This window comes from Monodelphis domestica, chromosome 7 (genome assembly GCF_027887165.1).
Source record: "Monodelphis domestica isolate mMonDom1 chromosome 7, mMonDom1.pri, whole genome shotgun sequence".
Taxonomy (NCBI): domain Eukaryota; kingdom Metazoa; phylum Chordata; class Mammalia; order Didelphimorphia; family Didelphidae; genus Monodelphis; species Monodelphis domestica.
Genome location: NC_077233.1, coordinates 221,446,357 through 221,470,457, shown reverse-complemented (window position 1 = coordinate 221,470,457; position 24,101 = coordinate 221,446,357). Strand labels below are relative to the sequence as shown.

The 24,101-nt window shown below is 41.8% G+C and overlaps 2 protein-coding genes across 6 annotated transcripts in view; one reads left to right on the top strand and one right to left on the bottom strand.

Annotated features, from left to right (window-relative positions):
- C7H7orf50 (chromosome 7 C7orf50 homolog) overlaps nt 1-24,101 on the bottom strand; it is a 388,436-nt gene that overhangs the window by 122,619 nt on the left and 241,716 nt on the right. The gene's annotated exons all lie outside the window — the stretch shown is intronic.
- GPR146 (G protein-coupled receptor 146) overlaps nt 6,745-24,101 on the top strand; it is a 91,842-nt gene continuing 74,485 nt past the window's right edge. Inside the window, exon 1 of one of the 3 annotated variants that reach the window (XM_007498312.3) lies at nt 6,745-7,877. The gene's annotated coding sequence lies outside the window, so the exon portion shown is untranslated. The remainder of the gene's footprint in view (nt 7,878-24,101) is intronic. The other 2 variants (XM_007498316.3, XM_007498315.3) reach the window with 2 other exon arrangements.

The window sequence follows — 24,101 nt, the reverse complement described above, 5'->3', positions numbered from 1 at the left end:
TGGGAGGGAGGATAGAAGGGAGGGAGAGAATTTGGAATGAAAATTAAAATCTTAAAGTTATCTATGTTTTTAATATTTCTTATGCTTTTTTACTTCATATATGGAGTAGATTATATATTTATACTTACAAATAATATTTTTTGTTTTCTTAGTGGATAGGAGAGTATTGAAGAGAGGCAGAGAATTTAGAACTGCAAATCAACTTTTAAAAATTGTCTATGCTCTTACTATTTCCCATGCATTTTTACTTCACATGTAGAATGTATTTGTATAACTATAAATAATATTTCTTACTTTCTCAATGGGTGGGAGAGGGGGTAAAGAGAGAGGAAAAATTGGGAACTGAAAACAAAATTTCTTTTAAAATATTGTCTATGTTTTTACCATTTCCAATGCCTTTTTACTTCATATGTATAATGGGTATCTTATTTCTTGCCTTCTAAAAGGATAAAAGAGGAATAGAATTTGGAACCAAAAATAAAAATTGAAAAAAGCATTGTCTATGATTTCTTATATTTACCATTGCTCTCGGGAGAAAACAGAGATTGGGCACCATTAGCAATGGACAGCTCATGCTATCATAATAGTGAAAGGAGTAGTGGGACCATGACCAAAGTAAGCCCAGGACTAACTGGGAAAAGAAAAACCAAATTTATGATCTTTGCTGGTCATGGTTGTCTTAGGCTAGCAGGGACAACTTCAATGAATACACATTGGTTTTCATAAAATGTAAGGAGCTTTAGGAATGTAAAATAAAACTACAGAAGTCAGAACTATTTGCAGTGACCATTCCTGGCTTCAGAGGTATGATGGGTGCATGCCTCCTCTTTTTGGGTGTTAAATTACAAATGCAGAAAAAGGCCAATGCCAGGTAACACCAGTGTGTTCATTTGTTTTGTTTAACTCTTCTTCTTGTAATATGAGCTTGGAGTATACCTGTGTGGGAAGAGTGAAGATAGGTCACTGGGAAGTGACAAGGATGTTTTTTAAAACCTTAATACCTTTAATTTTTTTTTAAATCTGAAAATCCTTTAAGGGAAGCCAGCTAGGTGGCTCAATAGATAGAAAGACAGGTGTGGAGATAGGAAGTTTGGGTAAAAATGTGACCTCTGGGCAAGTTATTTAATCCCAGTTGCCTAGCCCTTACTGCTCTTGTAACCAATATTTAGTATTGATTCTTTTTTTTTTTAAACCCTTACCTTCCATCTTGGAGTCAATACTGTGTATTGGCTCCAAGGCAGCAGAGTGGTAAGGGCTAGGCAATGGGGGTTAAGTGACTTGCCCAGGGGCACACAGCTGGGAAGTATCTCATTCCAGATTTGAACCCAGGACCTCCCGTCTCTAGGCCTGGCTCTCAAGCCACTGAGCTACCCAGCTGCCCCCTTTAGTATTGATTCTAAGACAGAAGGTAAGGGTTTTTTAAAAAACTGAAAAGCTCTGAAGGAAGGGAGCAGGAGAATGGAGGGAGGGAGGGGAGGGGAGGGAGGGGGAGGAAGGGGGAGAGAGAGAGAGAGAGAGAGAGAGAGAGAGAGAGAGAGAGAGAGAGAGAGAGAGAGAGAGACGAGAGAGAGAGAGAGAGAGAGAGAGAGAGAGAGAGAGAGAGAGAAAGAAAGAAAGAAAGGAAAGAAAGAAAGAAAGAAAGAAAGAAAGAAAGAAAGAAAGAAAGAAGAAGAAAGAAAGAAAGAAAGAGAAAGAAAGAGAGAGAGAGAGGGAGAGAGGGAGAGAGGGAGGGAAGGAAGGAAGGAAGGAAGAAGGAAGGAAGGAAGGAAGGAAGGATTTAGACAGGCCATGAATTCTAGTGCCACTTCTGCACTAATTTGCTGTGTGACTTTAATCTAAACATTTCACCTCTCTGGACCTCTTCTGAAAAGGAAGAGTATGCTACCAAAAACTGTATAAGAGGGAAATGAAGCTGCCATTAGTAATGACATTGGGCAGATGAGCAGCTGTCACAATAGTGAAAGGAAATTCTTCTGTTCTCTTATCCATCCAGACTCTATTAACTGATTCCACTCCACACTAAGAGATAATGAATGAAAAGCTAGCTTTGAGAAACAATTCTGGGTTGGATCTAAGGTTGAAGGCAGGATAAAAGTAGGCCTCTCATCATTCCCAACACTATCAGAAGCATAAAATGGATGGTGAAAGATGACATTTTTTAATGATAGAAAGGTATACACTATTTGCATTGTTGTGTTTTGTTTTTTTTTTAACTGATGTGCATTTCTAGGGCTGAGGGAAGTGGAGATCATGGGAATTAGAGTGAAGAGGAAAAAATCCATTTGCTACTATCCTCATCATAAAGAAGGCATAAAATAGAACAGACATCAATGCATTTGGGGGTTAGCCAGGATAGGGTCTACCAAAAATGAGACTGCACTGAGTTGCAAGCAAAGAATTATTTTTTTCAAAAGGCATTCTGGACCCTTTAAGCAACACCAAGGGGCAACTAGGTAGCTTAGGGGACTTGAGAGCCAGGCATAGAGACACATTCAAACCTGGCCTCAGATACTTCCTACCTAGTGAGACCCTGGGCAAGTCACTTAATCCCAATTGCCTAGCCCTTACCATTTTTCTGCCTTGGTATTATCTTGCCATTAAAGATGGTCTGACCTTAATGAGGAAAACATCACCTGACTCATCCCAGCACTTACTGCTAATAATCCTTCTCTATTGCTAATACTGTTCCCTTCACTAGACTGTGAGCTCCTTGAGAGCAGGGGCTGTTCTTTTTTCTCTTTTGGCATCCTCAGCACTGTAACTGCTTAATAAATGCTTCATTTTCTTCTTTTTTAAACCCTTGCCTTGTCTTAATGTCAAAATTTAAGACAGAATCAGGGATAAGTGACTTAACCAGGGTTACATAGCTAGTGTCTGAATCCAAATTTGAACCCAGGACCTCCAAACTCCAGGCCTAGCACTTTATCCACTGTGCTACCTAGCTGCTCCAATGAATGCTTCTTGAGCATGACTTGACACCTGAATGTATAGACTTGGAAGGAACAAGGACCACTACTACAACTCTCACCACCACTGCAATTTTTACAATTTGCTGTCATCTCACTCTATGTCTGTTTTGATGTTGCTAATTTTTTAACCCTTACCTTCCATCTTAGAATGGATACTAAGTATCCGTACCACCATCTTTAGGGGCAGAAGCCCTATGGGTATAAATAAGAAGAGCTCTAATTTGGAGATAAATGGATAGCAAATAACTGCTCCATATTGAGGCTCTAGGGTTCTAATCATCCAAGGCTGCGGTTGCTGCTGCATTTTCTCATCCATATATCATATTGCTGGAGGATGTTACCAATTCCCCTTGCCAAACCCATTCCAATTCTCATGTTACACTTCCCTTGGGTTGCAAGTGTCCCAGTATTTCTGTTTGGGGTTGGGTGTGACTTATGTTATTGACTTCATTAATCTCTCCCCTCCTCCATCCAGTCCTCCTCCCTCCCCCAAAAGCAGGAAAGCTAATCTGAGGAATATTAAAGCACTCCATAACAACATAAGGAGATTGGTGGAGTCCAACACTCAGAGACTGGCCCAGGGAGCTGGTCTATGGGCAATACTAAGTCTCTGTGTTCCAGGAGTCCTATTGGTTTCAGCATCAGAACATATGAGGAGAGAGTGCAGGGGAAAAGGCCCAAGCCGGGAAGGATGGGAAGGAAGGAGAGAGGTATGTCAAAGGGACCACCCAATGTCAAGGGTGTGGGTGTGAAGGGGGGGATGCCACAGTCTGACTAAGGAGACAAAACTGCAGGATTATGCTAACTATAACGTATTTATAAAGTTCTCATGCATCCTTAACAGTGAATAAATCTGGCTGAATGTGAGTTACAACTCCTATGAAAACAGAAGAAATATGCTTTAAGACAAAACAACTCAGATCTACAGGCTTCAACTTAGCTATCATTGTTGGAGATACAGTCCAATTTTCCATCTTGTTGAGAACATTCTCCATTTGTGGCCATTTCTGGCTCTATATTCCCACAAAGAATGAGGTTTTAATTAGTAAATAACAGTTTTGACATGTTTACCATTATTATATGTATCTCCAAAACTTTCAAGTTTGAGGTTGTATAAAAACTTGTAAAGAACTTTCTGAACACTAAGTTATGGGAAATGTTTATTTAATTAATTAATTTAGAATATTTGTCCATGCTTACAAGATTCATGTTCTTTCCCACCCCTCTCCCATAGCCAACTCGAAATTCCACTGGGTTTTACATGTGTCCAAACACTAAATTCTTGAAAGAAACATAGGAATAGAATAAAAACTATGAATAAAAACCCAAGCTGTTTTACCTTGGATTTGAGAGCTTGAAATGATATAAAACTGCAAGAAAAGATACCAACAGCTTGTAGTTTTTCTTTGACAACTCCTAAGTCTGATCACTATCACTGATGAGTATAAGGCAGTAGTTGGGTTACCTGTCATGTCCAACTCTAGTCCTAGCACACAGAAGGCATTATGGGAGAGAAAAGAGGGAGGGAAAGAAGGGCATCAAGTGCCAAGGAAAGGCAATGACTTGGAACTTCAATTAAATCAACCATCCCACTAAATAGGTTTTGGATTCATTTACAGACTAGATTAACATCAGGGGAAAAAAAATTCTCTTCTCTTCTTTCTACCCCCTCCCCCATCCTCCTTTCTCCCTTCCCTCTTTCTCCTTTCTTTTTCACTTCTTCCCCCTCTCCTTTCTCCTTCCCTTCCTCCTTTCCCTCTTCTTTCTACCACTCCCTTTCTCTGCGTCTTTCCCTTCCCAGTTTCTTCCCTCTTCACCACTCCTTTTCTTTATTTTTAAATCTTCTCTTCTCCCCCCCCCCCACCTCCTCCTCTCTTCTGTGCCTCTCCCCCATTTGAGGAACTTTTTTCCATTTCCACTAAGGATAAAACAAAGAGATGGATTCAAATTACAAAGAAAGGACTCCTGAGTTAGCTATCTAGAAGAACTGCCTGGAGAATTTTTTAAGATAAAAAAGAGAAAATAATGTGTCTGCCATGGTAACTTTTGATAGATTCTTCTTAGAGGCAAGAGAATAAACTAAATGATCAAACAGGGACCCTTTATAAACAGCTCCATGAGTCTAGGTAATTTCAAGCCCATCAAATCCTCTAGGGTTTGGGCTCTTTTCCAATCAATTAGGGGAAAAATCTCTACCTTGCCAGTGGTAGGTCATGTTGTATGGAGAATACTCTGAACAAAACTATCACCAACATCAATAACAATGACAAACATTTTTCATAGGCAGATATTTGTCAAATAGGTATTTGTCATAGGCAGAGGCAGAGTGGCACCTTCCAATACACAGATAAAGTTCAACTTATAGGAAAATTATCACTACTTAGTGCTACTTGCTCCATATGATGAATTTATGTCCTTGTTTCTCTGTGTTCCTAAAGCTTAACATCAATAAACACAGTCAATACAAGTAAAAAAAAGTCTTAAATTTCACTGTTCTACCCAGTGAACTTAAAAATTAAAGTAAACATCTCTTCAGCAATACAAGCTGTTCTGCAGTTAGAGAAGCCTTTATGGTTGTACTTAAAAGCACATAAAAATAATTCAATTGGCTTTTAGGCCAATAAAAATATTGCCTATCATTCACTATATAGTTTGAAAACATAAGCTTTTGTCTCCCCCTTCCCCCAAAAGACAACCCTTCCAGCACTGGGGACACTGAAGACATTTCACTTCATTGACTAAAAATATTTTAAGACGATACCTTGTGCAGAAAAACAAAAGAAACTGATACTGCTTTTTAAAAAAATCTTTTTAATAGAAACTAACTTCTACTACTACTACACTGCTGGCAAGAGACATTGAAAATAAATTACATTAACTTGATTTGGAAAGGTTTCTATAGACTCAACTCAGGCAGAAAAACCTCAAACGAGTTCTGCAGGAAGCCAGATTTAAATGAGAACAAGCCTTTGTATCTTTCAGATCCAGGAAAGGCGCCTTTCAACCATTGTCTATGGGGGGGGGGGGGGGGGAGTGCATCTGGACACCCAGAAATGTTCATATATACAAATATAAAAATTTCCACATGCCAAAAAAATCCCAAGTTTAAACTTGGATGCTCTGGTGTCTAACATCTCTAGATGGCCTATCTTCATGGTTTTTTCTTAATTAGGCACATGCTAATGTTAAGAACTTTTACACATTATGTCAGATGAGAGAAACTGGCTTTAAAAGGGGATAGTGAGGGGGGGTGGGGAGGAGACCATCACTATTTCCTAATAAGTAGCCATGAAGAAGACCAGGGAATGTTTGCCACACTAGCAGAAGAGAAACATGAGGAGGATCCATTTTACAGAATATTCTTCCTCCCTTTGGTGAATAACTGCTTTCAAAGGAAAACTAATGGAATTATTGGTATGGCAGACACTTGAGTGGGATTTCATCTCTTAATGTCCTCCTAAGTCTTCCTTTAGTGATTTTGCTATGAATACGAACATGGGGGTAAAATAAGGGGAACCTATTATAGTGGGTTCTTGGTTACTTGGCTTTGGGTGAGGGGGAGAAACAAGGAAAGAAGAATATACTGACTATTTACACTTCTCTGGTATCTAGGGCTCTACCCTGGCTCGTGTCATTAAACAATCGGCCCTTGGATTACAGCAAGGCTTTGACATGTGCCTGCTTTTATCCTATATGACCACAGCACACACATGTAACAATCCTTGGTGTTTCTGGAGGGGAGTGGTGTTTGTAACTAACCTAATTCCTTTTTTAGGGCTCGAGGAATGGAAAGCCCGTTTCAGTTCAACTACAATTCGACAAGCAAACATTTACACGGTGCTTCACTGGAGGGGGCGGGGAAGGGAGAGGGGATTGGATCAGGTCTCAAGACAGAGGATATTAAAGGAATAAAAACTGTTATGGGGGAAAGAGGTGAAGACGACCATCCTAACTTGCACAAACTTTTAAAAGATCTTTCCATTAAGGGGGACCCCCCCCCCCCAAGCTCCTTGTTTATGACTGTACTTGTTTAGAAGACAGAGAGAGAGGTAAGGCAGGGAGTAAGATGTTTTGAAATCCTTCCTGGAGCATAGGAAGGGGGGTTGGAGGGGGGATGGAGAGAGCAGGCAACGAGCTGGGGCTCTTCCAGGGAAAGGAGGACCACAGAGAGTCGGCAGGTTGCCAGGCAAGCTCAGCAGCACGACCAGAGTGCATTGAGTTTCTTTAATGAAAGCCAGGAAAGAACACATTACACAGTGTTTCTTCTGAGAGCAAGCTAGCCCCCAGTGATTGGAATCAATAAAAACACTGGGCTCGGGGCCCACTGGGGGAGAGAGGAGATCTCTCTCGACAACGGGCGGGCGTTGAATGTGCTTCCCACTTTCTCCCTCCCCTCAAAGTTAAACTTTGACGATCCACTGGACAGAACAACTTTTCACTCCGCTGGCAGGCGGCGAGATTCCTGCGAGCTGGGACCCAAGCAAGCCTCAGGATCCAGGGCTCTTTTCCCCCAGGCGGCAGTGGCGTCGGCGGTGGCGGCAGCAGCAGAGAAAGGGGAGGAAGGGGTGGTCTCCGAAACTGGAATCCGGTGCGGGGAAAGCACCCACCTGACAAGTGCATCCCTCCCTCTCCTCTCTTCCCGGGGCCAAGCACCGATGCATTTTCTATCGGGAGAATGCTAAGAGGAGGAGGAGGAGAAGGAAGGAGACCGAACACAACATGGGAGCTCCTGCAGCCAAGAATGCACGTACTGGATAACATGTCAGTCCCCCCCGGGGAGGTTCCTGGAGCGGCGGGACCCAGAGTGCTGAAACTCTAAGGTCAGCCCCGCGCGGCGCACGCGTCCTACAACATTTCAGCACACATGTTGGATGGGAGTGAGGGATCGGAGAGCGAGTTAATCATTAGGTAAGTCCTGGCTGTTTTTCATATCGCTGCCTGTCAGCGCTGAGGGGTGCTGTGCGGGCTTTCAAAACTCGCTTTCTATGGCAGACACCCCCGCCCCGAGTTGTCCTAGGCTCGATGTATAGACTGGGGGCTACTCACAGCCCTTGGGCTCGCTCCCACCCGTAGGCATTTAATTCACAGCATCCTCCTCCTCCACCACCTCCTCTTTAGTGCTCACAGATTTTGAGTAAGAATTTTTTTGGGGGTGGGTCCTCAGATGAGCTAAAGCCGCGTTATTTATGTGTTTGCTTTTGACAAGGTAGGGTCAAGCCACGACGGACTCCAACACCACCCTCCCCCACCCCTACCCCCCTGCTACTAGTGAGCGCAGCTTCTCGGGACTAGGAGGTCCCGGCTCCCTCTTTGAATTATGCAACATCAGATCCCACATGCCGAGGCTGAACAAGGAACGACTCAGTGAATTTTCTAATGTGGTACACATGCGAGATAGGCATGTCTGAAGGCGGATATAATTAGCAAAGCTCAGATGCCCCATATCGGGGGTAATCGAGAGCAAATATATAATATGAATGAAAATGATTTCAAAGCTCCTCCTCCTTGAACCAAACCTCCAGTGAAGTTATTTGAAGGTCGTTTTGAAAAAAAAAAGCAGATTGTTTGCAAGTCCTGGATATTGTTCAGAATCTAGAGTTTGTTAGTTTAAAGCATGGAATACATTTGGAGGGAACTGTAGTGGGGAAAACCAGAAGGCATTAACAGGAATCTGCAGTCACCTGGGGAATGGAATTATCAAGAGCTTTTGCTCACACGTCATTGTTTTCCTTGTAGGACTTGTGACAGGGGCACAGGATACATGTAAAGGTCTGAATTTTAACACTAGTTCACAATGGCGTCCCCTTGGGAGTTATGAGAAATGCTGTAGGAGGGAGGTTACACTTTTCCTACTCCTGGACTAGAAAACCAACCCAAATTCTACAGTCCTATTTCTAGATATACCCTCCCCCTCCACACGCACACACAATTTGGATGCTGCGTTTTTCTGCCTACCGATTCCCCATATGGTACTCTATGAGTGATCACAGAATCAGTTGTGGTTAAGGAGTTCCAAATTTAATGATTCCAAACTCCATAATTATGGGTGTGGACCTTATGGATAGTATTGGGGAAACTGGGATTTTGAAAGGGGTCAGTAGGCATGATTATGATCTATATTTCAGGTTTTGTAGGTCAGGCCAAAGCTGGAAGGGAACTCAGAGACTATCTAGTCTAGCACCCTCATGCTACAGATGAGGAAAGTGACATTCAGAGATATTAAGTGACTTAGTAAGTATCAGTATTTGACTTCAAGTCCTCTGATTCTGGATTCAGTGCTCTTTCCAATGTGCAAGGATGCTTCCTTTGATTTGGGTTTTTTAATGAAATCTAGAGAAATGACAAAAGGCTTTGTGGGGTCTAAAAATACTGTAGACCGCTGACTTGGACTATTACTTCCTCTTTCTCCTATCCTCTCAATCGCCAACAAGTCTCCAGGGTGTGAAGACTTTCTCAGGCTTAATCTGTTCTTTTGAGTTTAGGGTCTTAAAAAAGACATCAATTCTATAGTTCTGAGGGCAGTTACTTATTCCCTGCTCATTCTTCCTCTTATCTCTATCATCAAGTTCAGATGAGTCTCTGTAAAAGAGAGTGAAGCAATGAATAGCTCTCGGGCCACCATTGTGACATGAGCAGATGACTGGTTCAGCCCAGAGTGGGTGGTAATGGTGGGAGGACTGGGTAGGGAGGGTGGAAAAAAGACTCATTTTGGTTAATAAGTGGCTGCGTCCTCCTCAGGGCCACTCCCTGGAAAGGGATGCCAGTTCAGGTCACTTCCTAAGACCTGCTGTTCCTTGTAAGGACCTTTTAGTTGGTGTTTAGTTTTATATTTTAGCTTCCGACACTAAAAACATGAAAACTGAGCTCCAGGACTGGATGAGCTGAGGGTCACTAATGTGTCAGAAGTGGCTGCCTGACACAAGGTGGCAGGTGGTCCCTGACCAGCTGAGTAAATAAGTGGCCAGTGCTGATAACCTTTCACAAAGGGCTGACCCCTGTGGCTTTTCTTTTTTTTTTTTTTAAGTTTCCCTGTGGCTTTTCTTAAGAGCTTAAAGCAATGGTAAATCCCTTGCCTATTCTCTTGTTTACCTGATCTTCATTTCCTTCAACCTCCTGACATGCACCTGTGTGCACCTTGTAATAGATGATATTTTGAGGGTATATTTTGATGGATACTAGATAACTAATAGATCTTCTTTTTGCCTATCCTCCTCCCTTTATACCTCCCTTTATTCCCTCTTCCAATCTCCCTGCCTCCCCTCTTCTTCCTTTCAGTTTCCCCTTCCTCCTTCTTCTTCACTCAGGGTGAGCTATGATGTTTCAGAGGAAATACTCATTTCTCTTCTTTATCTCAAGTAAGGGTTTATCGGAGAAAACAGAAAAGATAGAGGATAAGGTAAGAGGGTTGGAGGTTTCCCTATTATCTACAGTGAGTGTTAGGTTGGAGGACATTGAGAGAAATGGCAATTCAGTCACCACCATGAAACAGAGCAAGTCAGAGAGATATAAGGACTATTTCCTTCTTCTGCCTTCAAATCAGCCAAGCCACCTCCAACTTGATTATCCCAAGTCCTAGAGATAAACCCAGCTTCTTCCTTCAGATCAGCCAGAAGCCCAGAAAAAGTCCAGCAGTTGGCTTGGCTCCAAACTACTTTTCCCAGTCACATTCCAAAAGGAATCTTCATTTGACTGACAGCTGACCCATCTCTAGCTTCTGTCCTTTGCATGCATTTTCTTATGATTTCTCTCTTCTCCACAACCTTTAGCCTTTCTGCAGGAACTTTCTTGCCTCTCTGAATTTATTTCTTTTTCTTAGAGCCAGAGCTCAGAGTGGCCTCAGACACTTCCTAGCTGTGTGACTGGGGAAGGCACCTCTAATTGCCTCGCCCTTACTGCTCTTCTGCCTTAGAAGTGATACTTAGTTTCGATTCTAAGATAGAAGGTAAGGGTTATTTTTCTTTAAAAAAAGAAAAAATCCTTTCTTTCTGTGCTAATAACAACCCTAAGACAAAAAGGCAAGGAGTAGGCAAAGTGACTTACCCAGGGTAACACAGCTAAGATGTATCTGAGGCCAATTTTGAACACCTATGATACCTAGCTACCTCCTCTGAATTTAATTTCCAAGAAACATTCATCAAGCATCTCTACTATATGTAAGGAACTGCATTAGGTCCTAGTGATACCTAAGTCAAAGAGGAAACAGCCCCTGCCATCCAGGAGCTTTGTAGTTCCATAGGTCTTAGCCTTGGTTTCAGGTTTGTGGTTGCCAGTTGAGTAGACAGGAGCAAGACACGAGAGAAAGTGCTGAATTTGGTACCCAGAGGGAAATTCTAACTTTCATCTCAAACAGTCCTTGGGTAATAGCATCAAAGGGAATGAATTGGATTCTCTCATATCCTCTCTAGATGGTCATATCCTAGGTTACAAGCTCTCCATACATGAACCACAATTCTGGAAAAGATGTGTTAATCGGTCTCTTAAAAACAAAACTATTAACACCAAGGTAGAGTAAACATTAGATAGAATTAGACCTAGATTAACCCTGAAAGTCTACTAAAGACCCATGGAACAGTTGATAAAGGAGAGAAGGAACGAAAGAGTTGAGTCAAGGAAGAGGGAGACCATGCCAAGGTGTGTTAATGAGGAAAAAAACTACATCCAGAGAGTGAAGTGATCAGTAAATGCAAAAGCCAAGAAATGAATCCCAATTCTCTTTTAAGGCTATTGCTTTTTAGATACCCAATATAGTCTCTTTCTTCTTTCATGGGCTTTGCCTTAAAGGATGCTATGACTAATTGCCCAGCATTTATTTTGTAAGGAGGACACTTAATATGCAACTTGCTGTGTACCTGTGATTTCATTTCATTGGGATGAGTGATACTACTGTGCTGATTGGTATATTAATAATACTGAGCTGTCTGGCTCTTCTCATTTGCACTGCATGATCAGCCCACCTGATTTTTCAGGCATGCGTATCTTAACAATGCCTTTCACTCCACTTCATCACTGGTAATTATCTAGCCTGCTTAGGTCCATCACAGATCTTTCCATTGCCCATTAGCATTTCTCTCCCTCCTTTTCTTCTCTTTAAACCCCTACCTCCAAATCTATCTTAGATTCAATTCTAAGACAGAAGAAGGGCAAGGGCTAGGCAATTGGAGTTAAGTGACTTGCTCAGGGTCACTCCAGCTAGAAAGTGTCTGAGGCCAGATTTGAACCCACTTCCTCTTGATCCTAGGCCTGATATTCTATCCTATTCTTGATAACTAATTTTACTGGCAGTCTGATTTTCCAAGATTTCCTGGGAGGAGATTTTTTTTTTTTTTTGCAGAGGCAGTTTTGGGGATTTCTGAATGGACATTGAATTTTGAAATATATAACCTAACTCAATATTCTCCTGACCAATTTTGGACCCAGCTTTATCTTCTTATCCTACTTATCTACCTACCTACCTACTTACCTACCTACCTACCTACCTACCTACCTACCTACCTACCTACCTACCTACTTTCCTTCCTTTTTTCCTTGCCCCTTTTCTCCTTCCCTCCTTCCTTTCCTTCCCCTTATTTCCATCTTAGAATCAATGCTGTGTATGGGTTCCAAGGCAGAAAGAGCAGTAAGGGCTAGGCATTGGGAGTTAAGTGACTTGTCCAGAGCTAGGAAGTATCTGAGGCCAAATTTGAACCCAGGATCTCCTGGATCTAGGCCTGGCTCTCAATCCACTGAGCCACCTAACTTTGCCTCCTCTTTCCCCAGATTATCTTTCTATCATGCTTGGCCAAGATATAGATATCGATGGGCTAACTTGACAGGCTGCTTATTTGGCTATATACAAAGGTAACAAGGAATGGCAGACAGAGCATCAGACTTGGAAGACCAGGGTGCAAATCCCTGCTCCTGTGCTCATTAGTTGTTTGACCCTGGACAAGTTATTTAATTTCTATCTGCATCAGTTTCAGTATCTAAACTAAGGAGGTTGTTTTTCATGGCCTCTAAGAGCCTTTAAATCTATTATTTTAGGTCATTAAAGTGGTGAAAATAGAAAATTGTTGTTTAAAAGCAAAAAAGGCAGATTTCACAAAAAGAACAGATTTTTTCCCCCCTGAAAAAGCATATTGCATTTAGAAAGCTTGCCATTAGTGAATTAATGCACAACATAATGTAGTTTCTGAGAGAGCAGGGACTAGAGGAAATGGGATGCTGGACAAGTGAGCTGGACAGAAATGAGAAAGTCTAAGAGGCCAAGTCTCTGTGTAGGGAAGGTGCATGCTCAAGGACAGGATGTTGTAGTAGAGAAATCCAGGGAGTATTTTGGAAGGGCTGAGCACATCATGAGAGGAGAAAAGGTAAGTCAAAAGACTGCTCTTTTGAGAACTGTTTGCCCATTGGCAATTTTATTTAGGCCCTGACTTGAGCTTGGAGCTTTGCCCATTCCACAAGCAGTAAGCAGCCCTCTTCTGGGTAGAATCTCCTCACACCTTCAAAGTGCCTCCTGTGCCTGAAAGGCATTAGTCCACAAGATGAATCTGATTAGATAGCTTGGAACTCCCAGGCTGGGTAACCCATGATGGTAAGGACAATCAACTCTTTTTCCATAGTTTTCAGACTTCTTTCTATTGCCATACCTATACAGTGTCATCGAACTCCCTAAGGATCCCACCCAGTACATAATGACTTGGAAAATCACATAGTGGCAACATTTATGTTTTTATTTCTTTCGTTTAAATATTTCCCAATTACATTTTAATCTGGTTCTGACAGCATTGGGGAATGCTGAACATCTGCCCTATAGAACAGTACTTCAGCTTCCCAGTAATGGGCTTAAAAACTTATGAAACCCAAACTCCATCATACAACCCTGTTCCTATGAAACTAACTTCTTCCTATAATGAAGTTTGGTTTGTTTTTTTTTCTTAAACCCTTACTTTCTGTCTTAATAGCAACTCTAGGTCACAATGTCAAGGACTAAGCAAATAGGATTATGTGACTTGCCCAGGGTCACACACACAGGAAGAATCTTGAGGTCAGATTTGAACCCAGGCCCTCCAGACTCTAGGCCTGGTGATTCAATCACTGTAGTACCTAGCTATTCAAAATCTGATGGTTTCCTTATCTCTATTGCAGCCTTTTTCTTTTGTGTCCTTTGAGAGCATGTACACACCTACACCCTGGAGAAGCAGCTAGGAGATATGAGGATCAGTCCTTCATCTGCTCTTCTGGGCTTCTGCCCCCTCACAACTCTCTCTGTGATGGGGGCAGTGATCCCAGCCTTGCCTCACTCCCAGGACTGTCGTGGGGATCTAATGCAATAATGGCTGTGAAATGGGGCACACATGGCTAAGTGGCTCAGTGGATAGAAAGTCCAACCTGGAATTGGGAGATCCTGGGTTCAAATTTGGCCTCAGACAGTTCCTCGCTGTGTGACCCTGGGAAAGTCACTTAATCCCCATCGCCTAGCCCTTATTGCTCTTCTGCCTTGGGACTAATATATAGTATTGATTCTAAGACACATGGTAAGGGCTTAAAATAATAATATTATTAATAATAATAATAATACTAGTTGTGAAATGGCTACAAAGGCTGTACATGTAAAAAAGTTGGGTGGCACTACTGTTTTCTTTTTTAAACCCTTACTTTCTATCTTATTAACAACTCTGAGATAGAAGAGTGTTAGGAGCATGGCAAATGGGGTTAAGTGACTTGCCCAAAGTCACACAGCTAGGAAGTGTCTGGGGCTATTATTTGAACCCATGTCCTCCCCACTCCAGGCCTGGGACTCCTTCCACTGAGCTACCTGTCAGCCTGTAAGTCCCTATTCTTTATTAATGGTTTCTAAAAGGAAGGGGCAGCTAGGTGGTGCCATAGTGCATAGAATGCCAGTCCTGGAGTCAAGGAGACTCATCTTTCTGGGTTCAAATCCAGCCTCAGACACTTACCCTGGACAAGTCACTTTACCCTGTTTGCCTCAGTTTCCCCATCTGTAAAATGAGCTGAAGGAAGGAAATGGCAAACTACTCCAGTATCTGCTAAGAAAACCCTAAACAAGGTCATGAAGAGTCAGTCACCCACAACTGAAACATATGAACAACAAAAAAAAGAAAGGGGGGAAATAGGTTGGCCCAAATAGGTCAACATCTCTCTGGAGTTGGCATGCAGTATGGAACCATGACATGATTAAACAACTGGCAGCTTCCTTTAGCATCTGGTGTGTGCCCTCATGGTCTTTGGGCACAGGAGAGCAAGAAACTATAAACTTAATACCAATTGTAGACCTTAAATGAAAAACTGACAGCTGCCAAGCAAAATTTACCCCATTACTTATTGGAGTAGTAACAGCTCACACCAGAGAAACTTTATTACACAGACTTAAAAGTAATTTCATCATCCTTCAGCAGGACATGCTATCCCAAACCCCACACCATACGTTCATGCTTTCTAAACTTGTTAAAGTCACTTCCTCCCTTTCTTCTTCTGACAGAGCCTCTCAGATTCCATCAATATTTTGTTGCTTGCAGTATTCCACAGGTATGACGACTTTTCCTGTAGCGGCTTTAAATCAGGGTCTTCTGACATGTATCTCCCTCTCTCTAAATAAGGCCAAGTACTTTTTTTAGGTGCCCAAGGGAAGTCAGGGTTTAAAAATGCATTATTTTTGGCTAAAGTAGGTTTGGAGCTTTTTAGAGCAGTTGCTATTTTGTGTAAATGACTATGTACTTAAGTTACGTAAAACAAACATGGAAAAATGCCCATGATGGCCTGACCTGTTTCAGTTTTCCCATCTGTTACTCCATTCAAAGTATGTCAAACAGGGTCTATGTGGGTAATCTAAGCAAAGCCGGTTAAAAAAAAAAAGCCCCCTCTTGTCACCCCAGTGTTGAAGGCAAGTGGTACCATTCCTGCCCTCACCTCACAGTATCCCCAGTGAATGTGGTTCTGGACAGCTTTTCTACATTAGGACTTACGTACGTACTCAATTTTCCAGTATCTTACAAGACTTCATATGGGGACAATGGTTCTAGATACAGGAAACCTGGGTTTGAATATGACACTTAGTCCCTCTGGGACTGGCAAGTCACTGACCACCCTGGATCGGAGGATCTTCATTTACAAACTGAAGGGGCTGAATTCCATTGTCTCTGAGGTTCTTTTTAGCACTAGGGCCTCTGATTCTCTGCTCATCCTGTGGACCTCAATGGTCTGGCTGGTCTTCTCTTCTTGAAATAAACAGATTGTTCTAGATGCTTTTTGGTTTTTTGAGAGGAAAGCTCCGCAGACTATCTAGATTGGCATTTTGGATGGGATCTTTTGAAAATAATCTTGGCATTTGGCACAGCACACAGGGAGCCCAGCTCTGTCAATAATTCTGCCCCTGGTGGTTGAGGTCAAAGTGCCTCAGTCTCCCCAGAGGTTGTTTTTTGAGGCTGGGTCCCTCTCTTGAGGCATGTGCCTCTTGCTCTCAATGCTGAGCTCCATCTGAAGTGAACAGGGGCTCAGTGTGTGTGTAGAGAAGGAGACTAAATGGGAATTCAGAGAATGGAGCCCATTGTCTATCAGAAGGATCCCAGGCAGAAAGATAAAGAGCTCTACTCAAAATGGAAAGTCTCAAGGAAAAAAGCCTTCTGCCCCCTTTGCCTGAAATGCCCTTTTCCAACAAGAGGTAACGTCCTGGCCTGGCCCTTCTGGAGGACTGCAGAAACTTAGAAACTTACTTTGTTGTGACACAGGCAGCCCCTGTTCCAGGTAGATAATACCCGGCAACCAAAAATACTTAGTATGCCCTCATTAATTCAGTATCGAAACATTTTTAGAACTCCCCAGTGATCTGAGTGTCAGAATAGTATAATGGAAAGAGGCCTGGGTCCCAGTCCTTTTCAGAAACTCTGGGGATGTCAGTTCACTGTGTGGTTTTTCCCCCCTTCTTAATCTCTAAAATGGGGATACAAAATGCATCCATTAAATGGAGAAATTTTAAAATGTTTTCAGCCCATTTGAGCCTCAACACAAAGCTGTGAGATAGGAAGGCCAATTGTTATTATTCCCACTTTACAGGGAAAGAATCTGAGGCCCAGGAATTAAATGACTTTCTTTCTTTCTTAAAAAAAACAACAACAGTATCTGTTCCAAGGCAGAAAAAGGGTAAGGGCTAGGCAACTAAGTAATTCAGGAAGGGTCTGAGGCCATATTTGAACCCAGTACTTCCCATCTCTAGTCCTAGCTCTATATACTGAGCCACCTAGCTGCTCCAATTAAATGACTTTCTCAAGTGATTGCGGAAGGCAGCTAGGAGGTGAAGTAGATAGAACAGTGGGCCTAGAATCAGAAAGAACTGAGTTGAAATGAAGCCTCAGACATTTTACTAGCTGTGTGACTGTGGACAAATCACAACCTAAATTCTGCCTCAGTTTCCTTTCCCCATACTATAAAATGGGGATGATAACATATCCCTTTTTAAGGTTATTGTGAGGTTCAAATGAGATAATATTTGTAAAGCATAGTGCCTGGAGCATACTCTAGTATGTTAAATAAATATTTATTCCCTATCCCTAGGAAATAAGCTGGGGAGGTATTAATATTCCCATTTTGTGGATGAGGATATTAAAAAAGCATAGAAATGAATGACTTTGCTGGTAGTTGTCCTTATCTGTAGACCTGCTGCTCTCCCCCAATAAAATGGAAACTTTTGGAGGGCAGTACCTGTTTTCAGTTTTGACTCTATATCCCATGCACAGTGCCTTAAACAATAGGGGCTTAATAAATCATTGTTGAATTAAAAAGAAGTTGCATGTGTTGGGGGGGCAGGAAGCTTAGGGGAAAAGCTACTGAGTTCTATGATCCTTTCTACTGCTCCAATGCTTTTCTGTGCTGCCCTCCATCAAAATCATCTAATGCATATTTTGTATATACTTTTATGTACAGGATATCCCCAAAGTCTTAATGCAGTTTTAAGCTTTAATAAGACATTGGGGTCAATGTCTCTCCTGTTAGCTGCATGAAGGCAGGGGCTTTCATTTTTGTCTTTGTGTCCCCAAATATCTTGGCACAAAGCAGGTGCTAAATAAAATGATTGATTAATAAATCTCAAACACAACATATTTGTTAAGTTTGAAATATCTATGGCATATCCAGGTAGAGATCAGTCAAGCAGTCTGGTTGCAGTGGAAATGGAGTTCTGTAGCCTAAAGGTCTAGAACCATTAGATTAGATGATCTCCAAGATTCTTTCCCCTTCTACTTTCAGTTTTGTATCACATTCTGCTTTGTATTATAGTTACTTGTGCAATGTGTTTTAGCCAATTGGATTTCAAACTCCTAGAGGGCAGCAATCAGACCTCCTTGGCTTCCTCTATCTTATTTCTAAAACCTTTACTTTCTGTCTTAGTATCAATTCTAGATCAGAAGAACAGCCAAAGGCTAGGCCAACATTGGTGAACCTTTTAGAGATCACATGCCCAAACTACATCTTCAAGCCACCTGTGAGTCATTACATTACCCCAGAGAGAAGAGGGAGAAAGTGCTCACATTGGGCTGCTGGACAGAGCAGTGGGACATGTGAAAAATGTCCTATGGTACATAGGGGGAGAGGTAGAACAGAGCAGCCTACTCTGGCAAGCCTGGGCACCCATGTCATGCCTTCGTCAACAAAGGGCTAGGCAATCAAGACTAACTGACTTCCCCAGAATCACATAGCTAGAAAGCATCTGAGGTCAAATTTGAACTCGGGTCCTCCAGATTCCAGGTCTGGCTTTCTATCTACCATGCCACCTAGCTGTCCTAGAAGATGGAATTTTAATTGGGACTTAAATGTAGTCAGAGAGGGCATCAATGTATTTCCTAAACTGTGGCACCCAAAGCTGAGGAGTGTCTTGTTCCTGGAGGTTATATCTGTCGGTCTGTCTGTCGGTCTGTCTGTCTCCCTCTCCCTCCCTTACCTTCCATCTTAGAATCAAGCTATGTATTGGTTCCAAGGCAGAAGAGTGGTATGGGCTGGGCAGTGGGGGGGGGGGGGGGTGTTAAGTGACTTGTCCAGTCACAGTTGGGAAGTATCTGAGGACAAATTTGGATCCAGGACCTCTATCTCTAGGCCTGGTTCTCAATTTACTGAGCCACCTAGTTCTCCCCCCCCCCCCCCCCCCCCCCCCCCGTTTATGTCTCTCTTAATGAAAGCTGAGATTACATTGGCTCTTTTTGCCTGCCATATCATGCTTTTGATTCTTGAAGTTTTCAGTCCACTGAAGCCCTCAGATCTTTTTCAGGTGATTTGCTCTCCCCAGCTTGTGCTTGGGAAGCCACTGAACCACTAATATTGTTTGGAATCTGCTATTCAGTCATTTTCAAGTACTATCATCTACTCCTGTGTACTCCCAAGTTGGCAAACCTATGGCATGTGTGCAGGCGGCTGCTCTGCTCCCTTTCTCCAAGTGTGCCTGAGGCATTTCTCATATGCCCCACCCCTCTCCCCAGCAGCCCAATGGGAGCCCTTCCTCCCTCTTCTATTTGGGATAAGGTGTTGGGGATGGGAAGACACTCACAAGTAACATGAGGGGGTAGTTTGGGCACTCAGTCTCTAAAAGTTTCACCATTACTGATCAACTGTGTTTCACTAAGAAAAATAAGAGACTTTGTCCAGTGCTCTGTTCAATCTAGATGATCAATATATATAGCGTTTTCCTGATCTCTCATCTAATAATCTTGTTAAAAAAGGAAATGAAGTTAGTTTGTCATGACCTGTTGGTGAAACCATATTGGATTCCAGTGATCATTGCTTCCTTTTTTAGCTGTTCACTAATTTAATAAAAACAGTAATACGTTAATTTAATGATTTCATAATACATTTTAGTATTTTGGCATGAATTCAAGTCAAGTTCACTGACTTGGTTTGCAGATGCCATTCTCTTTATTTTTTTTTTAACTCAGAGTACCTCTGTTCCTGTACCTCCCCAATTTTCTGCAATCTTTCAAAAACAGTGGATTAACAATCACAGGTAACAGTTGTTTTAGAGTCTAGAATAATTTCTTTTGGGCCTGGAAACTTGAATTAAAGAAGGGCAGTTAGATTCTGTCTTACAGTCTCTTTATTTATCTTGAATAACAACGCCCTATTAACCATCTTTACTCTGGACTTTCCAGTCTGAAGATAATTCTGCTTAGTAAAGAAACAGAAGCAATATCAGTTAAATAACTCTATCCAAATGAACTTTAGGATTCACAAGGCATGTCTTTATTACTGCTATTTTTGGGATGAGAAATTGAGCTTTAAAAAGACCAAGGGATTTGCTTAAGATTCCACAGCTAATAAATGGAATAGCCAGGATATGAACCCAGGATTTGAGACTCCAGCTATACCAAATTGAGATTCATGGAAGAGTAAATAAATAGCATACAAATCAGAGTACACCTGCTTTCATACTCCAATTGTCCCAGGATTTCTTCTCTCTATATCAGGACATTTGTTTCCTGTGACCTGAAAAATAACCACCTTGTCCTTTTTAAACCCTTAGATTCTATCTTAGAATCAATATTAACTATTAAGGCAGAAGAGTGGCAAGGGCTAGGTAATTAAGGTTAAGTGACTTGCCCAGGGTCACAGCTAGGATTTGTCCAAGACCATATTTGAACCCAGGTTCTCCCAACTCTAGATCTGGCACTTTATCCATTGTGCTCCTTAACTGCCTCTCAATTCCTTTTAATGTGTGATCTTCCAGGTTTATGCTGAATTTATCATAATTTAATATGTATTTATTAAACAGAGTGTGCAAGAAACATGCTGAGGATAAAAGAACAAAAATGGAAACAATTTCTGCCCTCAGGAAATATATATTCTATTGGAGAGAATGGCATGTAAATGGAGGTCAATACAATGTAATTAAAAAATAATCTGGGGAACAGCTAATGATGTATATAGAGATCAGTAAAACATCCAGTTGAGTTGGAACATGAGAGGATAATGATGGGTTAGAGACCAATTGTGAAGGGACTTAAATGCCAAACGGAGGAATTTGGAGTTCATCTCAGAGGCAAAAAGAGGGAGCTACTGAAGCTTTCTGATCAAGGGGATGATGCAGAGTCACTTTAGGGCTATCATTTTGATGCCTGCGAAGGAGATTGACTGGAGACTGGCAAGACTTAGAGACATGGAGACCAATTAAGGCACAACTGCAAATGAAGGAAGTTGAGGACCTGAACTAGGGTGGGTAGACCAGTGCCTAGAAAGAATGGGATAGATGCAAGAGGTCCCTACATTCAAATCTGGCTGCAGATAATTCCTAGCTGTGTAACCCTGGGCAAGTCACTTAACCCCTACTGCCTAGTCCTTAGTGCTCTTTTGCTTTGGAACCAACACTCAGTATCAATTCCAAGACAGAAGGTAAGGGTTAATAAAAAATTTCCTATAGTTGGATTCCACTTTTGTGTCTCTGGTAGAAGAGCAACTGGCATGAGAACTTCCTTTTCATGGGTAAAGGCAGGCTAATTCCCCAAAGAATGATATAGGGAAAATTAGTCTACTATCCCTCTTTTACACCTTTCCTGTCATGCCATTGCTCTTGGGACTCCTCTTCCAGATTCTTTTTCTACCATGCTCTCTTCCACTCAAAATTCCCTATGTTAATATAGGTGTGTCTATCTCTTTATATATATACACACATATACATAATTCTGTCACTTCCTTGGTAATAATTAATAGGCTTATAGCTCACAAACATATATAAAACTGGGAGTTGCTTAGGCATCATTTAAAACAAAGTCCACTTTTAGAGAGATTTCTCTACTGCGCCTGTGATAGGAACACTTAGACAGGGTGAATACCCTAACATCTCAAATATCAACTAAGCACTGGACAGGAAGGGTAGCGCAGGTCCTAAAACTACTTACGTCTAACCTCAGGTTGAGAAAAAAACCCAAATAGATAAACCCTAAGTGCCATGAATGAGGGGCACAGCCAAATCTAAGGAAAAGAGTTCTAGAAAAGAAGCCTCCTTTTCCTTCTTTTGGTAGTCTTTTCTCTTCAATCAATAAATCTTTCTTTTTTCTCCATCCCTAGCCCACAAATGGGGTTTCACAAAAGGACTAAGTAAAACTGCATCAAAATGTTTATTGACCAGATCATAATGACTTCATGTAGTTCTTCCCTGGGGTATATGGACTGAAAAAAAAAGATTCATCTGGAGTGGTTGGTACTGAAGAACAACATGGATTTGGAGTGAAAATTCCTGTACTCAAAGAGTAGCTCAAGTGACTTAATGTCTCTAGGTAAAATTACCAAGGGGTGGCGGATGGGGAGTGGACTAGATGGCACTTAAGGTCTTTTCAGGATTTTGACCATTAAGATTACAGCATGCTAATAGAAGACGGTATCTCTTAAAGTACCATTTTACACCTCTAATAACAAAAAATCATGAAGGAAGTAGCCAAGAGCTTGTGAGAGACATGACCTAAAACATACATGAGACTTAAATTTCTGATGGAAACAGTGGAGTGAGAACTTCTGTGTTAGAATTCCATATGGAGGCAGCATGACCAAGAGAGTTGGAATATCAGAGCTCAGTTGCTTTTCTTCAGTCCACTTCCTCTGGGATGCAATTGTCAGATTGGTTACTTTTTAAAAGCCTCTGCTGTCTGCATCTGATCCATTTACTTACTCTCGCTGCAGTTTTTACATAATATTCCAAAGCCCATACTCGTCATTTAATTACAGATCCTTCACATTTCATGTCTTTTCCAGCAGCAGGTGCAGATAAAGCTATTCTGGGAAGGGCTCTGGATACATGTGTTGGGGGAGGAAGTGGAAGGAAGACTAAAAGATTGGACACTGGTCTGGGTCATGGGGCCAGCGGGTATTGTTCATGGGAAGCAAAGGCTCCCTGAAGCCCTCAGCTTGACCCTACCTGCAGATTTAGGAAATGGATTAGACAACAATTTCAAAGGCTGCATGAACTCTGCCATCTGAGTATGAGTTTCTCTCCTCCTATCTCCAGAGCCTTGCCTCTCTTACCAGATGACCCTCACTCCACACTGTCTGATTACCCACTAAAGATGATAGAAAGTCTGGGAAGGGAGGAAAGAGACTAATCACTTATGAAGAACTGAAGGGAGTGGTATCAAGAGGGAGAAAACAGGAGATTCTGAGGCTGCTTCACAGAGGACAATGCAAAAATGTGTATATGCAAGACTCTTGCTACCTAAAAAATATAAAATGTGCCCTGAGCTGACAGGTTTATGGCTCCAAATAGTTTTGTAAGGGAAATCCAAACTCATGAGCTGGGTTGACTCTTTAAAAAATCACTCAACAATAGCTGCATAGAAACCCAGCAACCACTAGCCACAGAGACTGTAATGAGCTGTGTTAGTAACTTTAAGGGAAGAAAAAGTCTGTACTGGTTGATAGTTCCTGAGGTTTCTGAACCAAAAAACTGACTGGTTCTGGTCCTAACCCCAGACCTGAGTCACCATCTCCAAAACGGATTTTAAAGTTATGTTTTTATTTTTTTTAAATATAGTGAGCATAGAAGGCGAACATGGAGTTATTGAGCCAAGGAGTGAGTTCAGACAGAGGGCAGATGTTAAGCAACTCTCCAGGGCCACTGAGGTGGCATGGATACCTCTGGAAGGAATGTCAGAAAGATCCAATTCCTTTGCACTAACCGAGAAAGCTCCAGACGCCTGGAGCTTACGCAATACCAAAGCGTTTGAGGCTGTCCAGCTAATAAACCAGAGGTATCAAAATAGATTTCGCAGAAACATTTTCCTTATCCAGTGGGTAGAGGTGAGTTTTAGGAAATGGCTTACAAAAATACAAACCCCCAAACTTAAGCCAAACCACATACTCATCTACCGCACCCCCCCACGAAGGTAAAAAGCATAGTACAGATACGTACACCATCTAGTGGCCCGTTGTCCAATAAAGGTTTTTGAAGCATTGTGTTTAAAAAAAAAATTGACAATTAAGTTTAAAAATGTCACCAGTTATTTCCCTTTCTCCCCCAACTGCATAAACAACAGACAACAAGCCTGTAGGACTCTTTTACTTATGAGACTTATATGAAGATTTGTCTTCTAGATGAGGAGAATTGCTAGAGTAGTACATGAAGGTTTGATTTTTACAAATCAGGAAGCTCAAAGATTATCTCATCCATAA